General features: G+C 38.0%; 2 long non-coding RNA genes and 1 pseudogene across 2 annotated transcripts; all 3 read left to right on the top strand.

Moving 5' to 3' along the window:
* Window positions 1–2,544: 2,544 nt before the first annotated feature.
* Window positions 2,545–3,683, top strand: LOC143863328 (protein BCCIP homolog pseudogene; annotated as a pseudogene).
* Window positions 3,684–6,055: 2,372 nt separating this feature from the next.
* LOC143864001 (uncharacterized) lies at window positions 6,056–7,841 on the top strand. Its single transcript, XR_013241056.1, has 3 exons — window positions 6,056–6,210; window positions 7,247–7,546; window positions 7,703–7,841. It is a non-coding gene; the product is annotated as an uncharacterized LOC143864001 (long non-coding RNA).
* A 10,452-nt stretch (window positions 7,842–18,293) lies between these two features.
* LOC143863818 (uncharacterized) lies at window positions 18,294–20,022 on the top strand. The gene is made up of 2 exons (XR_013240994.1): window positions 18,294–18,637; window positions 19,284–20,022. It is a non-coding gene; the product is annotated as an uncharacterized LOC143863818 (long non-coding RNA).
* The last annotated feature ends 914 nt before the right edge of the window (window positions 20,023–20,936 follow it).

The raw sequence follows: 20,936 nt of genomic DNA, 5'->3' as shown, positions 1-20,936 counted from the left end.
CGACTCCAAAGCTCGTAGTTGGAGTGGTTTAGTTTCCTTGACAACGAGAAACTCTCGTAGCCTACAATCTTTTTTAAGAATAATCTTCTTTAACAATGTACATTCATGATTGACTACTCCTAGAATATTGGATCGGTGTACATGATTTGAGCACTACTTCTCCTAAAGAATCATTCTCGCTCTGATACCACACTTGTTAAGTTCAACATCACGAAGACCAATCAAACTCACAAGTTTTGTACATGCGAGAACATATGAGTGCGGACTCTCAATATTTTCTCTCAAGAAACGTACAAGTGTGGAGACCCATATTGTTCGTTCTTGAATCATTAATGAAAAGTGCAAGTACGACCACTCTTAGTGCACTCACAACAAACAACCCAAAATTAGTAGAAGAAAACGAAGAGCAGAGAATGAAGAAAATATCTTTATTTAAATCCTTCTTCACGTTTATTCGAATGCTTCTTCACGTTCATTCGAATACTTCTTCACTTGTACAAGAACCCCTCAAAGGCCAAAAACAATAGCAAAAACTTTAGCTCTTCTTCACCTATACCATTTTCTCCGGGGACTTCAATACTTACTCTCCTCTTTTGCATAACCTAAATCCTACAACCTCTCTCTCTCTCTCTCTCTCTCTCTCTCTCTCTCTCTCTATATATATATATATATATATATATATATATATATATATATATATATATATATACTTCTTTCGAAGGGTAGCTCTAATAAATGTATAGCACTTCTCTTAACACAATTAAAACTCTCTTTAATGACGGCTTTTAAGCTAATTAAAATTCAAGGGTAAAAGCAAAAATAAACACAATTTCTTATTAAAATACAAACTCTAAAAGATGTTTCCTATATGAATGCTTCTTGAAAGCATACACACTAATGTAATTCAACAGTCTTACTCAGTAGATTCAGTTGTTTTATATTGGACTTGCATTATTTTATTCTTTTATGGTGAATTTTCTTTAAATTTAGTGACATTTATTTAACCTAGATGTGAGGGATGTCTACATCAGCCTATGGTCCATTACCCATTACTCATGGCCCATTACAAAAGCCCAAACATATCAGTAATTCAAAATATGAACTTATTATTTTTTAGTAAGTACAACATACAATTTTTTAGTAAGTTCGGACTTATTATTTTTAGTTTGGTTTTAGTAAGTGCGAACCTTGGCAAAGAACCCTTCGGCCCCTATTTAAAAGACCTAGAAGAATTTTTGGATGTTTTGAAGAAAGCTCAAGGAGCTCCTCGCCACAAGGTATTCTCCCCCTTCCCTTCCCTCCTTTTCACCTCCCCTCCTCTCCTTTCTGACACCCCTACATTCATTTTCTCCTCTTTTCAGTTTTCACTTCACCCTTTCCGGTTGGGTTTATAAACCATTCCCCCTATTTTCCCTTATCTTTCTCCTCCTTTATCTTCTTTTTCCCTTTTCTTGATCTTGACCTTTCTTCGATCTTGATCCCCTTTTCTTTTCTTGATCTTGATCTTTGTTGGATCTTGTTATTTTCTAGATCTTGATCTTCTTTTCTCTTCGTAATCTTGATCGTTTCTTGATTTTTGATCTCTTTGATCGTGATCTTTTTTTTTTTTTTTTATCTTGATTATTCTTTCCTTCATTTCTCCTTGTCTTGGCTGAGATCGGTCATTCTTTCCCTCTAGCACTCTCTCGTTTGTCTCTCGGAGTTATCTTGCAACAGACGATCAAGGCATATATTCCCGACACATCTTCCCCTCGAAACCTTTCTCACCACTCTTACAACTCTTACCTAATCATTCCATAACCCTTGTCACTTAATTACCTACACCGATCCATCCATCCACCCACCATTGCTCCCATATCCCGTTAGTATATTTTTTGGGCCATGATTTTTTTTTATAGATATGATTTCTATGACAAATTTGAATTAAGATATGATTTTATTCATTAGCTGTTATCTTTTGGGATTACTGTCTGGAACGTGTTTGGGATGAACTAATTTCTTTTGTTGAATGAACTCTAAACATTAGAATTTCTTTGAAAACCTTAGCTGAGTTTTGATTATTATGTTATGTTTATACTGATTTGGGAATGCATGCTACTGATTTTATAAAATTCGAACTCGTTTTATGCTCCTAAATTCCCAGAAAGTGACCAGTGAACCCAAGGTTTCCATCTCATTCTTACATGAGGTATTGCTGGCCCGCGTGAGTCCGTCACTACATGCACCAGCCCAACTCTTCCAGCTGTGTGCGTCCAAACCCTTTGTCTATGCAAGAGTCGGCGATCATTCTTAACATATTTAAAGTTTCCTTAAATTTTATACCCGTATAGTGTTATGTTGGTCGTTTACCCATATGAGAATTCTCAGAGTTCTTCTAAAATTGTTTTCCTTTTCTCTTGTCATGACACCTGTCATCCTACATATCATTGTTTTAGGCAATATGTTCACAAGAAGAACGACTTTACAAGAATGAAAACGAAATGAGGTGGACCTATTCACGTCACGGTACCCCGTTCGAGCAATCACTCAATCTGGGCTTCGATCATGCTACTATCTAGTTTGGCAGTCCACACGAACAACCCTCAACATGCTTATCAGGTCTCAGCAGTAAATCCTTCCTCCGAAGATGGACAGCATCTGCTCTTTGACACATCGTATCCCGTAATGGGCATGGTATCCCCATAGTCAAAGCAGAGAGAAAGAGAAGAGTTAGAACAGGAAGGATTACTTAGAACTACCCCAGATCCATATCCATAGTCAAATAAGAGGGTAGACAATGCTCGATATCCACTAAGCAATGAAAACCTATGCATTTTTTGCTTTTTTCAGGAACAAAAGGAAGCTGGGCAAAAGGATCTAATCACCATGGAAGACGTCGAGATGGCAGTTGTCGAAGGCAAGATATTGGTTGGCCACACTTTGAAGAAGAGGACCAAACGGTTCAAGTCTTCTGATGAGGAAGAGGAGGAAGGTATCATCCAGGCGGATTTCGCTTTCTTTGAACCCACACCCGGAGTGAAGATTTCACTTCAGTCGTATCTTGATGATAAGCACTTGGATTTGAGTGGTTTTGTTGATTTAGGGACAGACGACAGTCGGGACAGTTATTAAGATAGATGACGAGGAAGATAATGGGCTATGTTCTGTCATGACTGCCCTTAACCTAGGTCGATACAAAGATCATCAATGCATTTGGGATCTTAAGGAGTTTCTTAATCAAGTTTGCAGGGAGAGAGATGTCACAGATGGCCTAAAGTTACTGTTGGGAGAACAAGCACAAGAAGTGGGTCTCTTGGTATCTCAACGTGTGGTGAACTTTCCTCCTCAGCTTTTACCTCCTCTACATGATTCCCTCTTTGATGAAGTCTTGTGGGCAAAAGAAGATGAGCCAACTCAGGAGCTTCGGGAATCCTTCCGCTTTAAGTTTTATCTGCTCATCACAAAAATTTACGGGAGAAAAAATGACCCAAGGAACGGATCCTCGAGAAGTTATATATATTAGGCTAGAAGATGAAATTTTTCATAAGCTCAGTTCATGGTCATTCACTTTTCCCCTGCCCACCCAACAGTCGGCCTCTCATGAGATAAGGAGTTACAGGTTAACTGGACTAGCCATGATTGTAAGAGAGGACAAAGTTCCTGCATTCAGGGAAGAGTTAAAATCTTTAATAACCGAATCATAACCAAGGAGTATGCTTGAGTGTCCACAATGTGTTTACTTTGTGCCGTAGTATAATGCACATAGTAGGCAAGAGTTTTCCTGCTTGATTCTTGTGCAGATTTTTCTAAAAATATCTTGATGAGATCAGATACACTATTTGTATGTTAGCCGGCCCAATTATGATAAAAATGCTGAGTATACTTTTAACAAAAAAAATAAAATGAAATAAGGGTGGTTTGTGCCACGCATAATAAATTTTCAGTTAAAATAACACAAAATTGAGTGCTTTTTTTTTTTTTTTTTTTTTTATCGGTAATTTGGGGTTAAGCAGACCCAACCAGAAATTCAAACAAAAGAAATTACAGCTTGAAATATTCAACCCCAGAGGAGTCGTATTTTAGCTCCGTAGCCTCAGGCTAGTTCCCGATCTCTCAATTGTCAAAGGTAAGCCAGGTTATTATATTGTTAGTTGTAAATCTGTGCTTAATTAGAAGCTCGAGTTACGGGGATTCCTATGATTTAGCCGACACTTTAAAGTTATTGCTGGCACAAGTGTCGGGTGTCAGCAATATTTTTTGTAGACACGGCTCCTGTGTCCACATGTTTCGACACTCCTTTAGACACTTGTAATGTACTAATGGAAGTGTCAAAGACTTAATGTAGGTGTGTTAACACATTTTTTGTACCGTGTTAAGTGTGACATTATGTTTTATTATTGAATATTGTGTTTACCTCTTTTATCATTAACTCTTATATTATAAACGCTTCTTTTAACTCTTCTTTAACATATATTTGATGTTATATCCCCTCTCCTAAACCCAAAACCCTAAACAAACTCTTATTCCAATATTATATTTATTGTATCCTATTGGCTTTCTGTGCTCCTATTTATGATTTAGCCGTGTCTCTATTTCTAAATTTTGGGGGTTTGCCGTGTCTGACACTCCGTGTCCGTATCGAAATGCGACACTTGTGTCTGTGTCTACAAATCATAGTGGGATTCTTCTTACTACTTTTGATGTTGTGGAATGATATTATGAATGAGATTCATCAATTTGAGACGTTACAATTGGCTCATCTGCATGAATTCGGCAGGATTTAGTTTGTTTGTCCATGGAGATTTCAGAGAGAAAAATCACACTCAATTAGACAATCGAAACTTCCACTTTTGGCCACCCAAATTTATGGAAAAATATTGAGAGTCCAAAGGGTAAGCAGCTGGAACTTCTAAGTCATTGTTTGCAGGGCTTCTAAAGAATAAAGTACAGTTTCACTTAGGCCCTGTTTGTTTTGGATTTTAAGAACCGATTGTGAGTCCAATAATCCTGCTTGAGGATAAATTCACCCCCTTCAATGTTTTTATTTGCCTTCAAAAACTTAACGAATAACGTTAAAGGGAGAGATTTTATCGTCAGGGGGATATCATTTCCCTAATCAGTTTGGACTTGTTATCAAAATTCAAAACAGACAAGGCCTAGATGTAATTTTGAGTCCAAAGATCAGTCCTGGACTCACAATCGGTTATCAAAATGAAAAACAGACAGGGCCTTAAAATCCTAAAGATAATAAGAAAGAAAATCTGTGTAGAAATGTTGCCAAAAAAATGCAAGAATTGCCGATTACGGCATTGACCATCGAGTCATTTGAAAACTTGAAAATGGATTGTATGAAAAAGCACAGAGCAATTGAAACTTAGAATTTCATGTCATTAAAATATGAATGTTATACTCCAATGTCGAGATCCTACACCTTAAAGTCTTTATATGACTGTATTGTCTTGGACTCGTTAAGATTAGATGGTGATAAGAAGGCGGACTTACTATTCCCATGGGGAAGAGCCCAATCACATATTAAAGGGAAATGATATCACCACTACCGTATTTTGATGATCAAACTCCTCACTTTATTAAAAAGTACGGTATGGCCCGCACCATAGGATGATCCAAACCGTCCATTAGATGGGCCACAGCCTAGATTGGTTGTGCCCCAAAAATCATTTCCATAGGTTGATCCTAACCCTCTGATCTATAGAGGGACTGAATATTAGAGGGTTGATCCTAACCATCTATACATCGGAGGGTTGGGATCAACCTATGGAAATGATTTTTGGGGCACAACCTATCTAGGCTGTGGCCCATCTAATTGACGGTTTGAATCGTCCTATGGTGCGGGCCATACCGTACTTTTTAATAAAGTGAGGAGTGTGGTCATCAAAATACGGTAGTGGTGATATTATTTCCCCACATTAAATAGTCAAGCAACTAAGCAAGTCTGGTCAGTTGGGGCCCATTGTCATTACTTGCTTGGTCTTTGTTTTAACGGTGATAAGAAACTCATACATGGACTTTTCCGAAGCTGCCTTTGTTGATCAAATACTAATTCAAAGAAAGCAAAACACCCCTATAAATATGGTAAGGTCAGGCCTCCTCCTTACCCATCTGAATCGATAAAAGCCAGATCTTACGTGATGAAATACTCAGTCTTTCTCTCTTCTCTTCTCCTCCTACTGGTGGTTGTTTTGCTGCTAACAGAATCCATGGCTTTCACGGGTAAGAAATCTAATATATTAATCACTGAGCTTGCTACAAATTAACATTTTTTGCAATACAGATGAATGACATGAATTCATTGCCATACAATGAGGGCACCCATTATGGCATGGTGGGCCAGTATCTGATTGATCTGAATCAACGACAAAAATAAAGTTGATTTTGGGCCACAGGAGATCCAAAGCAAGGTCTATCAAGCGGATGGTTCAGATCAATCAAAGGTGGGACCCTCCTTGTATTACGATGGGTTCATGCTGTTGGATTGGTGATATGAAATCACCACATTTCCCAAGTTTGGGATTAACTTCTTTATGATGGGGCATTCAAGGAATGTGTAGTCAACTGAAGAGGGCCTTTATCTTTAGTTGTGCGCTTGATCCTAAGTATAAGTTAGTGTTCTTTCTAAGAAAAGAGTGTTCTCGTCTTGTGGTTGCCTTGTCTATGGATGTAGCCCATTGTAGTGAATCACGTATATTCTTTTCTATATATTCTTGTCTTGTGGTTGCTTTGTGCTTTTATTTCCTTGTGCTCCCATTGCGGTCACGGTTGTTTGGTATGGATATTTTCTCCATCTTATTTGTGCAAGACCTTGAATTTTCCCTTGTGTTTACCTGTCGTGGATTGCCGGGCATTATTGACGGTGGATTTTGGCAGCAACACATGCCCGTATTGAAGCATTCCTCTGCAACCCAAATGTTTTATACAAACGACGTCCTTTTGACTTCCCCTTAACAGAACAAATGAACTGAAGAAAATGATACTACTAAGCAAACAGACTACTCTTTTCCTAGTTCATAAATCAAGATCCAACTTTCATTAGCTTTTACAATTCTTTACCCTATGGCCCTGTTCGTTTTAAATTTTGATAATTGATTTTGAGTTCAAAAATGATAATTGGACTCAAAACTAATTGAAATCTGAGTCCAAATAGTCGGTTTTGGACTCGAAATCAACTTTCAAAATCCAAAACATACATGGCGTAAGAGGATTATTAGATGTCTAGAGATGTTTATATCTGCATTTGCTGCACATGTAGGATCACCAAAGCAACAGTTACATTCATGGCGAATTTGGCGTTCAGTAAGGGAAAGCAGACTATTTCCTCCATCACCAGTCCCTGCGAAACACTTCAGCCATGGTTGAATGGTACCTAAAAAGGATTATTAGCTTCCTAATTCTGTTCATGTCTACATTCCTTGCTTACGAAGGAGCACTGAAATAAGTATTCTGTTCATGGCAAATTTGGCCTTCACATAGAGAGGGAGCCTAGCCCTTTCTTAGGCACTTGATTTGTGATGGGGTCCAAAATATACGACCAACCGGCTGTTGACACGTGGTGAGGGTTCTGACAAAATCTAAGACCCTTAGTGTTTTGCTCTGACATTGCTCTGCACTCCTGCTTATACTGACTTGAGTGTCGAAGCGTCCGTCCGGAGCACCACTCCGGGTCGGTTTTCTGACCCTTTGTCTTCTTGTCTGTGCCCTTGTGCAGCGTAGGACTCCACCAGCACTCTAGCCGTGGCTTGTCAAATCAGCCCTTCCGGCCCTACCATAACCTGTTACCGATTTTAGACCTAACAATTTGTATTTGCTACAATTTAAGGAAATGAAATGAAAAACAAAAATTGAGATGATATTACTGCTTGATGTTTTGGAATTCTCCAGGCATTTTATAGTAGCAGTGACCAAAAGGAGAACATCCCACAGGTTTTTTCAAAATAAAATTATTCAAACAAGGGGGCCAATTCCTAGAACAGCAGCCGTTTGGTTGCCAGAATTTTTTTGGTTCTTGGGATTTTTGTGGAACAAAAAACTTCCTGGGAGATTGGTGGGAAAAAAAACTCCCTGGAAGTACCTGGTAAAATAAAAATCCCGGTAAAATAAAAATCCCATTAGTTTGGTTGCTTGAACTGTTGGGAAGAAAAAAATTATTCCCAAAGCTTATTTTTGGTTTCTGTGATCATTTTGGTTCCTGGGAGTATTTTTTTTTTCAGGGTAGGGTTTCGTGTGGGGTTATTTTGGTTCCTGGGATTATTTTGGGCCCAGCAACCAAACGTGGGTTTCCTGCGGAAATTCCACAAAAGTCCGAAGAACCAAAAAATTCCAGCAACCAAACGGAGCTGCACTACAGCCCTATTTTGATAATATATACTAGGGCTGCACATGGTTCGGTCCGGTTCGGTTTATGGTGTTTTTTTGAACCGAACCAATCACATCAGGTTGGAGAAAATCCAAACCGTAACCAAACCGATCGGGGGTATAACCGAACCAAACCGAACCGATTTTGACCGGTTCGATTCGGGTTCGATTAACGGTTTATCCAGTACAAATCCAAATGAAGTAGTTAAATACGTTTATCTATCCAAAAAAAAAAAAAAGGTTTATCTATAAAATAAACAAGGCCCTATCACTATAGATTTACTAGCAAAATGATCTCATCCTGATGAACAGAAATGACCATGACTCAATCTAGACTGTTGATCTGCTTAGTGATCTGGACCGAATGGAGATCTTAGTTGCAACATCAGTGGGTTCATTTTCTTTTAAATGAAACTAATTTCTAATTCCCTCGTAATCATATCAAAAAGTGCCAAATGTTAAAAAATTCATTTTCTTTTATCTGGACTGGTAAAATTGGTACGCATTTTAATTCTAGAAAATTAGATAACTTTGTAAAGAAGGGTATTTATGTCATTCAACAAAAAGGATAAGTCTGTAAATTCCGCTTTTGAGGGCATTCATGTTAGATGGTAAGGAGGCGAGGGACTCGTGAAAGTTACTAACCCAAAAAGCCATATTGTAAACCATACTAACCCTAGCTTGTTCAAATTACAAGGGGAGATGAAATCACTCCGGCCAATTATATTGTGCAACAAAGAGATGAAGTTTCCAACACAAAACTTACAAGTAATAGCTCAACACATGTGAGAAGGAAAAAAATAAAATAAAAGCCTCAGATAGCTAGAAATCCATTATAATTTCATTTGTGTTGGGGACAACATATCCATGTCTATAGCCAAATTGCCTCGATATATGCTTACCACTAGTAGACTACGTTCAGGTAATCAATTAATCATCAACAGATATTAACTCGCCTTTTGAATACATGAAATTGGTATAGACACATCTCCCTTGTTTAAATCACCCATCTTCTCTTTGCAAATGATATTAACTCACCTTAGATTTGATAATGACACAATATCGGTTCGTCTTTTCCTCCATTTCTCAGTTCGGTTCGGTTAATTTTCGGATTAAAACTCTAAAACCATGAACCGAACCAATGGGATCGGTTCGGTAAAATTCTAAACCGTGACCGAACCAATACCGAGAAAAAACGAACCAAACCTAACCAAAAGGCCCGGTTCGGTTCGGTAAAATTCTAAACCGTGACCGAACCAATACCGAGAAAAAACGAACCAAACCTAACCAAAAGGCCCGGTTCGGTTCGGTTTATCGGTTTGGCCGGTTTTTTGTGCAGTCCTAATATATACTCATTACTTTTGAAGGGATGTTAAAGTGAAGGGCAACCCATTGGATCCAGGTCACCCAATTTCATTTACAATAGAACTGAAAAGTCCAAAAAATAATGAAATTACAAATTCAGTGGTTGAATGAATCCATTGAGATGCCCTGCGGCTGGTTTTTTGCGTGAGTGACCTTCAGCTTATGACCCCCTCTTACTTTTGGTTTAGAAAATAATTAAAAGAAAATAAAAAAGTAGTTACTCTCGAATATAAAATATCCTAAAACTATGCTCGATGCAATTGGCTTAGCTACCTACATACATGAGTAGGTGAGTAGCTCTAGAGGTGACCATCCACATAAAAATCATTCCACTGACATTATGCTAGACAAAGCCCATTTAGATGCTGGGGTTGAGCCTCTAGCTCATTGGTAAAAGGATATGTTCATCCACTAAGAGGTGGGGGTTGGGGAAAAAAAGAAGAAGAAAAAGAGTCAATTTAGATGTTACTAGGTGGATGGATGGATGGGACCTGGGAGAACCCCCGGTTTGCAAATTTGATCAAGGAGATCCATGATCGAGTTGAGGGTTTCCTAGTTCGTTTTCAGTACGTCAGGAGAACGGCCAACATCGTCGATAAAGATACGGATGGTTAGATACTTAGATCTAGAGTTCTTGATAAGGATAGTTACAGATTTTTTATTTTCTTTCCCCTAATCATTATTCATTCATTCGTGTATGGTGTAGTTTGTTGTGTTGTTGGTTTTGTTGTCTTCTATGCTTGTTTCTGATGGTTACAGAGGATGAAAAATGCAAATAAAATTAAAGAAATGGTGAGAGAGAGTGCTGTTGATACCTTCCAATAAGAGATCGTTGTGTTGTGTGATAATGGCAGGAACTAGATGCTCGATTGAATGCCTCAGAGAGGAGGGAAGGGTTATTCTTATAGAACTTCCATGTGACCATCCATCATGACCATTCAACATAGCCCTTGATGATGTCCCTTCCCACTCCTACCATTCTGAACGGTCATTCAGTTACATCTCCCACCTTGCCATTGTCTCACCTGTTCTCATCCTTACGTAGGATCCACCTAACGATGCCCCCTACCCCTACGCCAAGTCATAAACTGACATCACAGAACATCGACACCAGTTCCAATTAATGCACGTGCTCTTGAACTGTTGGGAAGAAAAAAATTCTTCCCAAAGCTTATTTTTGGTTTATGTGATCATTTTGGTTCCTGGGAGTATTTTTTTTCCAGGGTAGGGTTTCGTGTGGGGTTATTTTGGTTCCTGGGATTATTTGGGCCCAGCAACCAAACGTGGGTTTCCTGCGGAAATTCCACAAAAGTCCCAAGAACCAAAAAGATTATGGCAACCAAACGGAGCTAATGCTGGGGCTGCACATGGTTCGGTCTGGTTTGGTTTATGGTGTTTTTTTTAACCGAACCAATCACATCGGTTTGGAGAAAATCCAAACCGTAACCAAACCGATCGGGGGTATAACTGAACCAAACCGAACCGATTTTGACCGGTTCGATTTGGGTTCGGTTAACGGTTTATCCAGTACAAATCCAAATGAAGTAGTTAAATACGTTTATCTATCCCCAAAAAAAAGGTTTATCTATAAAATAAACAAGGCCCTACCACTATAGATTTACTAGCAAAATGATCTCATCTTGATGAACAGAAATGACCATGACTCAATCTAGACCGTTGATCTGCTTAGTGATCTGGACCGAATGGAGATCTTAGTTGCAAGATCAGTGGGTTCATTTTCTTTTAAATGAAACTAATTTCTAATTCCCTCGTAATCATATCAAAAAGTGCCAAATGTTAAAAAATTCATTTTCTTTTATCTGGACTGGTAAAATTAGTACGCATTTTAATTCTAGAAAATTAGATAACTTTGTAAAGAAGGGTATTTATGTCATTCAACAAAAAGGATAAGTCTGTAAATTCCGCTTTTGAAGCCATTCATGTTAGATGGTAAGGAGGCGAGGGACTCGTGAAAGTTCCTAACCCAAAAAAAGCCATATTGTAAACCATACTAACCCTAGCTTGTTCAAATTACAAGGGGAGGTGAAATCACTCGGGCCAATTATATTGTGCAACAAAGAGATGAAGTTTCCAACACAAAACTTACAAGTAATAGCTCAACACATGTGAGAAGGAAAAAAATAAAATAAAAGCCTTAGATAGCTAGAAATCCACTATAATTTCATTTGTGTTGGGGACAACATATCCATGTCTATAGCCAAATTGCCTCGATATATGCTTACCACTAGTAAGACTACGTTCAGGTAATCAATTAATCATCAACAGAGACACACCTCTCTTGTTTAAATCACCCATCTTCTCTTTGCAAATGATATTAACTCACCTTAGATTTGATAATGACACAGAATCGGCGTCTTTTCCTCAATTTTTCAGTTCGGTTCGGATTTCGGCCGAAATTTCAGTTTCGGACAAGGCCGAAATTGGGACCGAAACCGAAATTTAAAACCATGGTTAGATCTAGAGTTGTTGATAAGGATAGTTACAGATTTTTTATTTTCTTTCCCCTAATCATTAATCGTGTATGGTGTAGTTTGTTGTGTTGTTGGTTTTGTTTTCTTCTATGCTTGTTTCTGATGGTTACAGAGGATGAAAAATGCAAATAAAATTAAAGAAATGGTGAGAGAGAGTGCTGTTGATACCTTCCAATAAGAGATCGTTGTGTTGTGTGACAATGGCAGGAACTAGATGTTCGATTGAATGCCTCAGAGAGGAGAGAAGGGTTATTCTTATAGAACTTCCATGTGACCATCCATCATGACCATTCAACATAGCCCTTGACGATGTCCCTTCCCACTCCTACCATTCTAAACGGTCACAATACCGGTCATTCAGTTACATCTCCCACCTTGCCATTGTCTCACCTGTTCTCATCCTTAGGTAGGATCCACCTAACGATGCCCCCTACGCCAAGTCATAAACTGACATCACAGAACATCGACACCATTTCCCATTAATGCACGTGCTCTTGCATGCGACGAAAAGAGTGCGAAAAATTATTTTATTAAAAAATAAATACATATATAGATAGAAAACAATGCATGAAATATGTTTATGCAGATGATGTAGGGAAATTATCTTACGACGAAGGTTATTTACCCATTCGTCACAGCTATCTGACTTAGAGCAGATGATAACCTAATCTTATATCAGGTAATTTTCTTCCAATGAAGGTTGTTTGTCCATTCATTGTCCTATGGATCCACCAACGAAGGTTGTCTGCCCATTTGTTACTCTTTGAATCCCTAACGAAGGTTATTTCCCCATTCGTTGCTTCATACCTATCAAAGGCTAACTTTCCTATCGATCATACATCATGATTTCACCGCACAAATCATTGTGGTTTCCGATCATAATACGATCCTCCATAGGGATTTAATCTACAATGAGGGTTATACATGCCCTTCCATTGCGGATTTGCCATGCAACGGAAGTTCGTTGCGGATTTTCAATCGAAGGCTAACCAGCTACCATGATAGCTTTTCACCTATGACCATTCGTGATGTAACTAAATAATCATCCATAGGTATTTAACCTACAATGAGGGTTATATCTGCCCTTCCATTGCGGATTTGCCTTACAACAAAAAAATTTGTTGCAGATTGGCAATGATTACACCTTTCCAACTGTTGCATGTTCTTGCCCATGAAATATTTTATTTCTAATATATATGATCTAATTTGCAACATGGTTAGTCAGAGTTACATTATGTAATCTGCATAAATGCTTTTAGATACAAAATAGTATTTATTAAGTCCACACTGACATTTGTACTGGGATAAAAATATTGCTTAAGAGCAAATTGAAAACCAGCAAAAAAGAAGGCCTCAAGTTGTAAGAAAAACGACGGACTGAAAAAGTGCAGAATGTCTACTGTTAGCGTGTGCATCCTTGTATGCAGAAGAATCCCTAAACCAGAGTTTTTATATGATGAAAGGCCTAAAGGTCCATTATTTTTCAAAAAGTACCATACAGGCCGAACTATAGGATGATCCAAACGTTCATTAGAACCTAAATATGTTGTGTCCAGAGGTGTAAATGGATATTCGGAAATTCAATTACCGTCCGCATCCGAATCCGTTTAAAGCGAATATTATCCGAATCCGTTTCAAGCGGATATTATCCGAATCGAGATATCCGGCTCTTAGCGGATGCAAATCTGGTAAATGGTATATCCGATCCGTTTAACATCCGAATCCGAGAAGTAAATCCTTTTTATTTATTATTAATAATATCATTAATATTTATTTTTAGTAATGACACACTATCTTTTGTTTCTATAAGAAAAGTGAATATTCTTTTTAGAAAAATAAAAATAAAAACAAAAATAGCCCAAACCCATTCCATCAAAATAACCCAAACCCATTCCATCATATACAAAAAAAAAAAAAAAAAACCCAAAGACTACTATCAACACTATCATCCATCCCCATCGCCTCTCTCTCTCTCACTCTCTCTACCTTTGTTTTAAAAGGAAGAAAAGGATCTCATATATTTTAGGGTTTGAGAGTTAATTTTGTGAAGAGAATGTAGAGGTCTAGTTTTAGGGTTTGGAAAATTCATTCGAGTAAGTAGGAGAAAAGAGATAAAGTGCTGCAATAAAATATTTGAATTTACCGGATAAACGGATACGGATAATATCCGAATTCGAACAATATCCGACGGATACGAATTCGGTAATAGATATTAAATATCCGTCGAATCCGAATCCGAATCCAAATTCGGATAGTGTATTATACTGTAATCGAATTCGTATATAGCCATATCCGCTCCGAATTCGATCCGTTTACACCCCTAGTTGTGTCCCAAAAATCATTTCCATAGGTTGATCCTAACCCTCCGATCTATAGAGGGACAAGACATTAGTGGGTTGATCCTAACCCTCTATAGATTGGATGGTTAGGGGCACACCCTATGGAAATGATATTTGGGGCACAACCCATTTAGGTTTTGTCCCATCTTATGGACGGTTTGGATCATCCTATGGTGTGGGCCATTTGAATGGTTCTCTGTAGTCATTTGAATGGTTCTCTGTTGTTCAATCTAAAGTAAATTCTTTCATTAAATGCGGGTTGAAGAGGATGTCAAAAGGCTTTTTACTGAGCCTGTCTTTTAGAATTGTGATCTGACCCCCCTGATAAGTATCTCTTTGTCAAGGGCTTCGATTCTCGTCTTAAACGAATTCACTTCACAGTTCAGCAACATGTTCTTCTCGCTGAACTACTTTACTTCTTTCCACATCAAATCTCTCTCTGATGATACTTTCATCAGTATCCCTTTTGTAATTGTCAGCTCCTTCATGCACTCTTGTAAATAATTTTGGAGTTGATTAATGTTCTCATCCTTACTCATCATATGTTTGTAATCCAATGTGATTCATTGAGACAAATAATATATATTTCAATAGAAAGCATGTTAATGATTATGAACAATTATTAATCGGGATTCAGGACACAACAGAAGTTCTCTAAGTAATGCAAAAATTAATAAAAAAGCAAAAACGCAGTACAACCTTCACATATGTAACACAGGAAGCTATACAGAGAATTGCTTTGCCAACATATACGAATATTACATTACAAACATTGATATAAACATGATAGAAATGGTGCGCAATAGAAAAAAAAACGGCGGCCCAGTGAACGAGGCTCCCGCCTTTGCGGGGTCTGGGGAGGGCTAGATGTACGCAGCCTTACCCCTGCTTCGTAGAGAGGCTGTTTCCATGTTGAGCTAAAATGGTAACTTCTATTTATTTTTTTTCTTTTAACCCAAATAACTCGACCAAGTATTCAAAAGAGTAAGGCACTAGACCAAGTAATAAAAAAAATGGAAAACTCAGGCAAAAGCACAAGCGTTTTAAACTAAGAAAAAACGTGATTGAGAGCTCCATCCAGTTTCAAGTCAACATGAAATTGACTCAAATGAAATCTAGTCCAGATCAAGTTAGGAGTTTTCAAAATTGATCTCAATCTATTGTTCAGTAAAAAGTAAAGCAAAGCAAGCAACCACTTTACATCATGTCGCTTAGACCGACCATGACGCAAATTAATAAGATCATATTAGAAATAAAATATTTCACGAGCAGGAACACGCAAGTTAGAAGGTTTAATCATAGCCAAATTAAGCGAAAAGGCTTGATTAGATCCTCCCCACTCCACATCAAAACAAATGTGTTGATATGCATGGTACTTTATTGGTGAATACACTAAATAAGTAAAGGGAGATTGCATTATCACATTATTAGAGCCCTTTGAATGATGAGAAGAAGCACGGTGATCCGCAGGTTGCAGGGAAATATTTCCTTGCTCATGTCTCAAGCAACATCCATACACACACACAGAAGTAAAAGAAACGAACCTATATCTAGAATCTAGATGACCATGAAGCAACAGTAGTCTATGACTGTGTAACAAACACACTCCAATCTGCAAAAAAAAAAAAAAAAAAAGGGTTTATCGGGGAGAAACATACTTTTATCATTCTTTAGCTTTTTGAAAATTTTTTGGTAGGTAAGTTGGGAACGAACCTCCGACCTCTATGTTGAACAACAAAGCCTGGACCATTGAGCTAGATGCTCAGCCAATAGTGAAGCAGATTGAACCGCTCGTAGTAGGGGTGGACAAGCCAATTCTAGAATTATTTGATTTTCTTCCTCCTTTTTTTTGAACAGAGGTAACTTTGTTGATTATCAACATCCATACAATTGGATGATGGGGACAAGGTGTCCCCCATCACTAGATGACAAACACATAGGAGTACAAAAATCCTTCCTAAATTACAGCCTAGCGTGACTGAGCAAAAGTAGGTTGAATCTCCTCCACATGTTGTTTCTCCACTCCAGCTTTCGTGAACTCATTGGCCTGTCCATTACAACAATCTCGAATTTGTCAATGATGTTTGAGAGTTTCCAAGGACCTGAAGCTGATTCACTCACCCAAGCTATGACGTTTGAAGAGTCTCCCTCCATGATCAAGGGGTCAAATAGATGGGTGACGAACCACATAAGTCCATACCATAAGGCTCTTGCCATGGTTTTAAATTTCGGTTTCAGCTTCAATCGAAAATGAGATTTCGGTGGAAATTTCGGTGAAAATCTTATAATTTTGGCTGAAATTTTTAAATTTCGATCCCGACCGAAATCCAAAATTTAAAACCATAGCTCGCGCTTCCACCTCATTACTCACATATCCTAGCCGGGCTGGAATGTCAAATTAGGATGTTGCCCTCAGCATCTCGAATAAGCTCTTCAATCCTTGCCTAGCCCGGTTTACCTTTGGCACTGTTGTTGAAATTGATTTTGAACCGATCACTAGGGCGAGTCTTTCAAGGAGTAGGGCATTTTTTTGGTGTTTTTTTTTCTCTCAAACTATTGCCTGCTAGCTCCTCAAAAAAGTCTGCCGCTGAGTATGTTGCCAAGATATCTTCAATTTTTGCCCAAGCTATGAGATCAATCTTGATCTCCCATAGTATCTTGTCGATATTTTTTTCTTCATCTTAAAAATTTCTCTGGTTTTTTTCTTGCCAGATGTGCCGCAAAATAGCATAGGGTGCCAGTCTCCAAAGGGATTATCCCATCCTTCCAGACTATCAATGAGAGCGGGAAATGGAGGACATGGTCCTGCTTGAGTTTTTATACAATGAAAGGCCTTATGGGCCATTATTTTCAAAAAGTATGGTATGGCCCACACCATAGAATGATCCAAACCGTCCATAAGATGGGACAAAACCTAAATAGGTTGTGCCCCTTATATCATTTCCATAGGTTGATCCTGAGGGTTAGGATCAACCCTCTAATGTACTGTCCCTCTAGAACCATTGGAAATGATTTTTGGGACACAACATATTTAGGTTGTGGCCCATCTAATGAACGATTTGGATCATCCTATAGTGCGGCTAGTATGGTACTTTTTGAAAAATAATGGACTTTAAGGCCTTTCATCATATAAAAACTCTGCTCTAGGGATTCTTCTGCAGCCTTGTATAGGATGCACATGCTAACCTTAGACATGTTGCACTTTTTCAGTCCAGCAAAATCTTTCATAATTGGATTTCGAGTTATCACTCATCAACTTCTATCTATTTTTCCTTCTTTTCGTATTCTTCGATTCAGATCAAAAATAGAAGAGTGGGGGGAATTCAAAATCCAAAGGAGGTTCATGGCCAAGGATAAAGATGTCAGAATAAGAGAAATAATCGGATATAGAAATTTATGGTATGGGATTACCATCAATCGGATTGTTTTGTTGGGACTCCACCAACAAACAAGGGGTCAATCTTGTTTATTGTCCTTTAAAAGGTGTTCTGAGTGAATTATTTCAACTACATGGTTTCTTCCCTTTTAATCAAAATTAAAGTGATGAAAATCTATAATAGAATAAAATAAATCGAATCGAAGTGTTGTATATTTCTATATCTCCCGAGAACCTCCATTTTTTACTTCACTATGAATTCATGTTGGATCGGATTCTAACGAATTTTTTGGGAACTCATAATAAACCCCTTATTCTCCTTATTAAAACTCTAGTACAAATGTCGGTGTGGAGAGAAGATTGCAAGTCTATATATCCAAGGATAAAACAAACCCCGGCTTGCTATCCTCATGGTGCACAGCCCCACTCACATGTTACATATGATAAGTTGGGGCCCATTCTCATCACTTCTTGGTCTTTGTCATGATGATAAGAAACCCCTACATGAACTTTTCCAAAGCTGCCGTTCTTCAACAACTACTGATGCAAAGAAAGCAAGAGGAACTCCTATAATTAGGGTAAGGTCAGGCCTCTTCTTTACCAGTCTGAATTGATAAAAGCAAGATCTTACATGATGAAATACTCTGTCTCTCTCTTCTCTCTTCTCCTCCTCTTGGTGGTTCTCGTGCTGCTAACCGAAATCATAGCTTTCATGGGTAAGAAATCTAATATATGTCTCTCTGAGCTTGATACAATATAATATTTTTGCAATACAGATGAATGCTTCAGTAGGAAATGATTTCATTGCTATACAATTAGGGGCACCCACTTTGGCACAGTGGGCCTATATTTGATTCATCTGATTTGTCCATTTGTTATCCTCCCTTTTGATCTCTGGCAAAAAATTCAAGTCAATCAAGCAATCCGGACATCAAATACTATATTTTTTCTGTCAGTTGAAGGCAAGCATTGCTTATATGTTTTTTTTTTGTCAGTTGAAGGCAATCCAGACACCAAATGTTTTATATAGACTCCTTTAACTTCTCCTTAACAGAACAAATGAACTGAAGAAAATGCTACTTCTTAACAAACAGATTATTCCCTTTACCCAGTTGACTGAATCAAGATCCAACTTTCATTAGCTAGCTTTTGCAATGTTTACCCTAAGGTCCTGTTGGTTTTAGATTTTGATAATTGATTTTGAGTTCAAAACTGATTATTGGACTCAAAACTAAACACAATTCTGAATCCAAATAGTCAGTTTTGTACTAGAAATAAAATCTCAAAATCCAAAACAGACACTGCCTAAGAGGATTATTAGATTTCTAGCAATGTTTATATCTGTATTTGCTGCATATGTAGGAACACAGAAGGAAGTAGTCCATTCATCGCAATTTTGGCGTTCACTAAGGGAAAGCCCACCTCCTCCATCACCGGTTGCCGCCACGGCACCCCGCATCCGTGAATACTGAATAGTACGTAAAAGGTTTGTTAGATTCCTACACATGTTCATGTCTGTATTTGTTACTTTCTTAGGCACTTGACTTTTATTTACTACTTAGGAAATGCATTGAAAAGCAAAATTTGAGATGATATTCCTTGATGTTTTGGAAATATGAATAGTAACAGTGATCAAATTGGAGAACATGAACATCCCAGTGGTTTATTCAGGATAAAATTACTCAAACAGGGTAGCCAATTCCTAGAACAGCTTATCCAAGGGTTTCTATCCCCTTGGAGAACAGCCCCAATTTGATCATACAATCAACGTATTTTTCACCCATGGTCCATCCATATGGGCCCAACCTCTCTACACATTCCACTCCATTGATTGTATATGTTATGTGCGTGATATGGGGAGTTAGTTCCCATATCACTCTCCTTTATTTTCTGTCAATAAAGACGTGTGCAAGATATGTTTCTTGTAACGTTTAAGAGTCCAGCTGTGTGTAGCTTATGTGGCTTAGTCTCATAGCTCTATGTATCTAGATCAGTTAGAAGTGTTACCCATTTCCCTATTTTTATGCATTGTAATTGTTGGGCTCTCATTCTATAAGAGTAGCCATTATCATGATAATAAGGTATGTAGAAATTTATTCCAGTTGTGTCTTGCGCACAAAAGAGGACGACCCTTCCCTCGAAGTGGGTCAAGAGGCCGATCTTCCTTCAAAGAAGATCAATCACGTTACGAACCGATCCGGGTACGAAACAGTATACTTTGTGTATCTTGAGGGTTGGAGTAATCCACAATTTCGGGAGGTCCCTCAAGCCCCCAAACCAGTTCTCATTTATATCTGTATTGGGGACTGTTTGGTTTGCGGATCAGAATAAAAAGAAATAGGGATGACCCTGAATCTATGGGGGAAATGCCAGAATCTGTTTCCGTTCCAAGAAGTGGCATTATGATTCCCCTCCGGTCGAAATAAAATTTTTATTAGAATTTTCCAATTAAAATGTTAAAGAAATTGAATAAAGCTTTTTTTAGTTTGTTAAAGACTACATTAGGGAAGGTTTTACAATCAAGTATTCTTTCCTGGAATTGATAAAATAATGACACGAAAAAATCTTTACAACCTCTTTGGATAGCTCTAAAAATTATTTATACAACATCTTATATGCATTGGTTTTGAAATTAGAGAAATTACGCGGTGTAAGGGCTTACAACAATAAGGCCTTTGTACGGTGGAAGTACCACCCTTGACATTTGATCCAACAGCAGTTCCTCAAAAAGCTCAAAAAGTGAGCTACTATTGGATCAAATATCAAGGGCGGTACCCCTACCGTATTGTTGTAAGCCCTTACACCATATAAAATCTCTTGAAATTATATATGATATTTGCAGATAATACTTATAGGGAAATGATTTCAGTACAACTATGTTTTGATACAAGGGCTCATGTATCTTGTCTTTTAGCATATAATTGTCACGTAAGTTCTTTTTGGGGACCGTAAAAACCCTTTTACCCCTCTTTAAATATAAAAGACAAGAAACCTGAGCGTCATGTATCAAAACAT

Source organism: Tasmannia lanceolata, unplaced genomic scaffold (genome assembly GCF_043159265.1).
Source record: "Tasmannia lanceolata isolate RefF3 unplaced genomic scaffold, GAP_Taslan_0.1 ptg000044l, whole genome shotgun sequence".
In the NCBI taxonomy this organism is placed as follows: Eukaryota; Viridiplantae; Streptophyta; class Magnoliopsida; order Canellales; family Winteraceae; genus Tasmannia; species Tasmannia lanceolata.
Note: the sequence above shows the minus strand (reverse complement) of the source record. Positions and strands in the feature narration are given on the sequence as shown.